Genomic DNA, 6,271 nt, shown 5'->3' with positions numbered 1-6,271 from the left:
TTCTGACATTCCAAAGCAGCACAGGTGTAATTAATAATGACTGCACAGCAGTTGTGCCCGTTTTCAGGCAGCAGTAGGCCTATATTGTGCATTCTTGCTCACTAATGCTTAAATTGGGTCATAATTAACAGTACAAATTACTTCTATACTTTTTTTAATCAAACTGACTTGACTAAAATGCTAGAAACCCACCTGAAATTAAACTATTGAGTAAAGTGGTGAAAGACGAAACATTCGGTATTTTCCTTGATCCTCTCTCACTTTCATCATCATCAGAATCCTCATCTGAATCTCTCTGGTTTTCACCTAGCATTATGAAAACATCTCACAGCGTTGATGTTGAATATAGCCGTGTTTACAGTTTAAGACAGTGCACCTCCGGGCTGAGGCTTTTCAACAGGCTAATCTGCTAAGAGGATTCAAGGACAAGGACTTCAAAATAAACGTCCATGGGAACGTAAAGAAAGCTGTTGTGTAATGCTGATTACTATAAAATGCATTTTTTTGGTATGTTTGCACTTGGAGAAAAAGCGAAAGTGGGAAAGTTAATGTTATTAAAGGCTCCGTTATATCACACAGGTTCCGCCCTCTACTGGACTCTATGAGTACTACTCTCTCTACCATGCTGCGAGCATTCACCTACTGAGTTGCATAAACGTAAACGACCAATCGGGGCGAGCCTACCTGAATGCGCGCGCAGGCCCACAGTATATAAGGCGGCTACGCCTCCCGACTGCCATCCTGAAACCGGGACAGGCAGCAGAGTTCAGGTTCCGAGAGGACGTGAGTGCGAGATTGAGAGCAGCTGGTGGAATGGCGTCTTTGAGTCCTGGAGAGGAGGATATGGAAAGTGCATCTGAAGGAGAAGGAGGATGGAATGAAGTAAGGACAAATACTTCAAGAAAGAAGATAGACATGTCAAGTGACAGTCTTAGTGAATCTGATTCGCAGAATGAATTGAAGAAAGTAAAGAAAAGGATTGAGAATGAAGAGTGGAAAGTGATTGTGGAGTTTGGTGAGCAATCCCCAGCTAAGCTACATCCAGTGGCCCTGACTAAAGCGATTCACAAAGAAATTGGATCGATAAAGCAAGCAAGATTTCTGAGCAAAGGACGGATGTTGGTTGAAATGATGAATGCAAAACAACAGGAAAAGTTACTGAAAATGAAGACCCTGAATGAAGTTCGAATTAAATGCCATGTTCCTGGAGCTAGCCCCCAATAATGATGATTCACAGATTAGTGAGTAGATGAATGGTTTTTCTCATTCTGCAGTGGAATGCTAGAAGCCTTATTGCAAATGGACAATAATTCAAGACCTATATATATCAGTTAAAAGAAAAACCAGACGTTATTTGTATTCAAGAAACAGGGCTGAAGACTCATTTGGACTTCATAATTACATTGATGCGCCGGTGAAGATGGCCGCATCGTCTTTGTGCTCCTCTCCAACTTTGCCCATTTTTGTATTTGTACATATTTCTTTTACTTTTGCCGTTTTACTTTTAACATGGTTCGCAACATGCTAGCCGACCGCACCTACTCTGCCATACAATATAGCAGAGAGGAACTTTTCCAATTGCGAAACTTCGTGGACAATATTAACCCTCCGACAAACAATGGAGATTCACCATGGCTACCTGTTGCTGTTCTACCTGAGAGACGCAAGAAGAAGACAAAGCGGGGATGCCGGGCCGGGTTGCTGGTCAGACTGAGAAAACGAGAGAATCGGCCCCCTCTTCCGAGTATTCTTCTGGCTAATGTTCAATCCATTGAAAATAAGCTAGATGAACTCAGAAGCCGGATTGCTTTTCAACGGGACATTAAGAACTGTAACGTGTTAATTCTCACTGAGACTTGGCTCAACCCCGCTATCCCGGACTCCGCTATTGTCCCTGACGGATTCTCTATTTTTCGTCAGGACCGGACTGCTAACTCGGGGAAAAGTAAGGGAGGCGGTGTGTGTGTAATGACTAACAACAACTGGTGCTCAGATGTGAAGATTATTTCATCGGACTGTTCCGCACAGCTAGAGCACCTCATGATCTCATGTCGGGCCTTCCATCTGCCGAGGGAATTCACATCTGTTGTGATAACAGCAGTGTATATCCCGCCGCAGCCACTCACCGACAACAACACGGCACTCGATCAGCTGTTTGGGTTTATTGATAAAACCGAGACTTCACGGCCAGATGCGGCGTTCGTTGTGGCCGGAGATTTCAACACCGCCAACATGAAGAAGGTTTTGCCAAAATATTACCAACACATCAACTTCCCGACGCGCGGGGGAAACATACTGGACCATGTTTATTCCCCTTTCCGGAATGGATATAAGGCTCTCCCTCGCCCTCCCTTCGGCAAATCAGACCATATCTCACTACTGTTGTTGCCTGCGTACAAGCAGAAACTTAAAAGGGACAGACCGATAACAAGGACAGTACAACGATGGAGCGAGGAGTCAGATTCAGCACTGCAGGATTGCTTGCATCTACGGATTGGAGTGTGTTTGAGGACAATAACATCAACACACACACGGACACTGTCATCTGCTACATTGGGAAATGCATCGATGACGTGGTACCGAAGGTTTCTGTACGGACATTCCCAAATCAAAAGCCCTGGGTAAACGGTGAGGTGCGCGGCAAACTGAAAGCGCGCACTCTCGCGCACACAGCGGGAGATTTGGAGGAGTACAGGAAGTCTAGGTATGATCTCCGGAGAGCAATTAAAAATGCAAAGAGACAGTACAAAGACAAGGTGGAATCTGACTTCAAAGGCTGTAACACTAGGAATATGTGGGCGGGACTAAGGACAATGACTGACTACAAAGGAGCAGCGGGGGGTGCTGCGGGAGTGTCTGCGTGCGCATCTCTCCCAGATGAGCTAAACAGTTTTTTGCACGCTTTGAGAGCAGCCAGGCTGTGGAGGTACAGAGGGACCAGGAGCTACACTGCCCTTTTGTTTTAAATAGGGCAGATGTGTGTAAATCCTTTAAAAGGGTTAACTCACACAAGGCTCCTGGACCTGATGGCATCCCTGGCCGTGTTCTCAGGGTGTGTGCAGTTCAGCTGGCAGAGGTGTTCACAGACATCTTCAACAGGTCCCTGCTGCAGTCTGTAGTCCCCACATGTCTTAAACACTCCACCATCATTTCTGTCCCCAAAAAGACAATCATCACCTGCCCCAACGACTACCGCCCAGTAGCACTCACCTCCATCATAATGAAGTGCTTTGAGCGGTTAGTCAAATTATTCATCACCTCCTCCCTCCCTGAATCTCTGGACCCCCTGCAGTTTGCCTACAGAGCAAACAGGTCCACAGACGACGCCATAGCCCTCACCCTCCACACTGCCCTCTCACACCTGGACCCGAAGAACAGGAACACATATGTGAGAATGCTGTTCATTGACTACAGTTCAGCATTCAACACCATTGTGCCCTCCAAGCTGGCCATCAAGCTCAGAGACCTCGGGCTCAACAGCGCCCTCTGTGACTGGATCCTGAACTTCCTGACGGGCAGACCCCAGGCAGTGCGGGTGGGAAATATCACATCCTCCACCCTGATTCTCAACACCGGTGCCCCTCAAGGCTGCGTGCTCAGCCCTCTCCTCTACTCCCTGTTCACCCACGACTGCGTGGCCACACACAGCTCCAACACCATCGTGAAGTTTGCTGATGACACGACCGTCATCGGCCAGATCACAGACGATGACGAGACGGCGTACAGAGAGGAGGTCGAAAACCTGACATCTTGGTGCCAGGAGAACAACCTCCATCTCAACATCAGCAAAACAAAGGAGCTGATTGTGGACTACAGGAAGCAGCAGGGAGAGGGACACGCCCCCATCGCCATCAATGGGACTACGGTGGAGAGAGTCAAAAGCTTCAGGTTCCTTGGGGTCCACATCACTGAGGACCTGACATGGTCTCTTCACACCACCACCATCACCAAGAAAGCTCGACAGCGGCTCTTCTTCCTCCGCAGGTTGAGGAGGTTCAAAATGGATTCCAGGATACTCTGCAACTTCTACAGGTGCACGATAGAGAGTATCCTCACTGGCAGCATGACGGCCTGGTACGGCAGCTGCACCGACCTTGATCGTAAGGCTTTACAGAGGGTGGTGAAAACTGCACAGCACATCACCAGGACGGAGCTGCCATCCATGGAGGACCTTTACTCCCAGCGGCTCAGGAAGAAATCACTACGGATTATCAAAGACCCCCATCACCCCAGCCACAAACTGTTCTTTCTGTTGCCGTCTGGCAGACGTTACCGCAGCATCCTGGCAAGGACAAGAAGATTCGGAGACAGTTTCTTCCCGCGGGCAGTGAGACTGTTAAAAAAACTGCTACTCAGTAGTATGTATCTAATACCTAATATATATATATATATATATATCATTCCAATAACTTGTATATAGACTCATACTGCACTATTCCACATCATAACTTTATTTCATTTTTATAACTATTATTATTTTTGTATTGCTCATGCTCTTATTGTTATTATGTTATGTTATTATGTTGCATTGTTGGAGAAGCCTGTGACATAAGATTTTCAACTGCATAATTACTCTGTAGCTATGTCAGATTGACAATAAAGAACCTTGAACCTTGAACCTTAATTGTGGGATATAGTGCTATAAGATAGAAATGATGGTCAGGGGGATGTGCAATCTTTATCAGAGAAGTAATTTCTTATAGTAGGCTAACATTTAAGAACAGTCATGATTTAGAAATAGTGGGTGTAGAAGTTTGGATTAATAAAAGGAAAATTAGTGTCCTGAATTTTTATAATCCATGTAATAAACTCAAAATAGAGGAATTACAGTCTTTGCCAAGGAAATGAAATAATATGGTGTGGTGATTTTAATGCACATAATACAATGTGGGGAGGGAGATCAACAGATTACAACGGACAGGTGGTGGAGGAATTAATGGAGGCAAAGGAATTAGTTTGTTTAAATAATGGGCAAGGTACAAGACTCAATTTTAGAGATGGAACAGAGTCTGCGATCGATCTAACTCTTGTAACAAGTGAATTAGCTTCTGGTAGCAGTTGGGAAGTATTGGCAAATAACAGTATTGGGAGTGATCATCTTCCGATTATAATCATGTTTGATATAAGTAATGTGGTTGAGCTAGACGGTATCATGAGATGGACTTTTTCTAAAGCAAATTGGGAGATGTTTGCTAAATTGTGTGATAATGAATTTGATCAGATTGATATGGCAGGAAGTATTGATGAAATAAATGAGCAATTTACTTCAAATATAATTAAAAGCGCTAATCAAACTATTGGGAATAAAATTGGTAAACTTAGTAAATGTGTTAAGATGGTACCGTGGTGGAACAAAGAATGTAATGATGCAATCCGAAACAAAATCAGGCTGTTTGGAAAGCTAAGAAAGACACATTCATTACACAATGTATTGGAATATAAAAAGGCACAGGCTCGGGTAAGGAAAATTGTTAAAAGAGCAAAAAGGGAGTGTTGGAGAGGATTCTGTTCAAGTATTGGGAGAACTACGCCATTAGATAAAGTATGGGGAATGATTAGGAAGATGAGGGGAATTAGACAGCAGAGTAACCTGCCAGTGTTAGAGAATGGAGGGGAACTTGCCACTGGTGCTATGGAGAAGGCAGAAATTCTAGCTAAAAATTGTCAAAGTTCATTCTTTGGAAAATTTGACAGAAGAAGGTAATGTAGCTGACGCTCAAAGTGCCCTTATTTATTGTTCTGTATTTTTTGAAGAGTGTTTAATAATGTATGCTTGAACTTTGTTATTTTGTAAAAATAATAAGAGTTGTCTTTCCGGAAGTCATGTGACCTCTTGCCCCGGATGTTTATATTGTGTTTGTGAGAGAGTAAAAGGGCGCTAAAAGTGTCAACGATGTGATAACGTAATTCTACTGCTGGTCTACTAGGCGAACACGTTTTCACGGTGTTTCATGACTGTACAAAGAAGAGAATAAACGTGATTGTGGACATCAGTTCGATACGTAAAGTTCTTTCAAGACCAGAGTAGTTATAGGTAAGATCAGGAGGCAGGAAGTGTTAGATGAACATCCCAGAGGTGGGAGTAAGTCCTACATGTGCAAATCATGAGCAAGTCTCAAGTCTTGACCTACAAGTATCAAGCAAGTCCCAAGTCACTGTGGTGAGAGTCAAGCAAGTCAAGTCAAGTCATTGCTCAGGTCAAGTCAAGTCAAGTCATACAAAATTCTGATGAATAAGCCCAGTTTCCGCATTTAAATCAGTTAAAAGACAG

Source organism: Trematomus bernacchii, unplaced genomic scaffold (genome assembly GCF_902827165.1).
Source record: "Trematomus bernacchii unplaced genomic scaffold, fTreBer1.1, whole genome shotgun sequence".
Classification (NCBI taxonomy): Eukaryota; Metazoa; Chordata; class Actinopteri; order Perciformes; family Nototheniidae; genus Trematomus; species Trematomus bernacchii.
Note: the sequence above shows the minus strand (reverse complement) of the source record.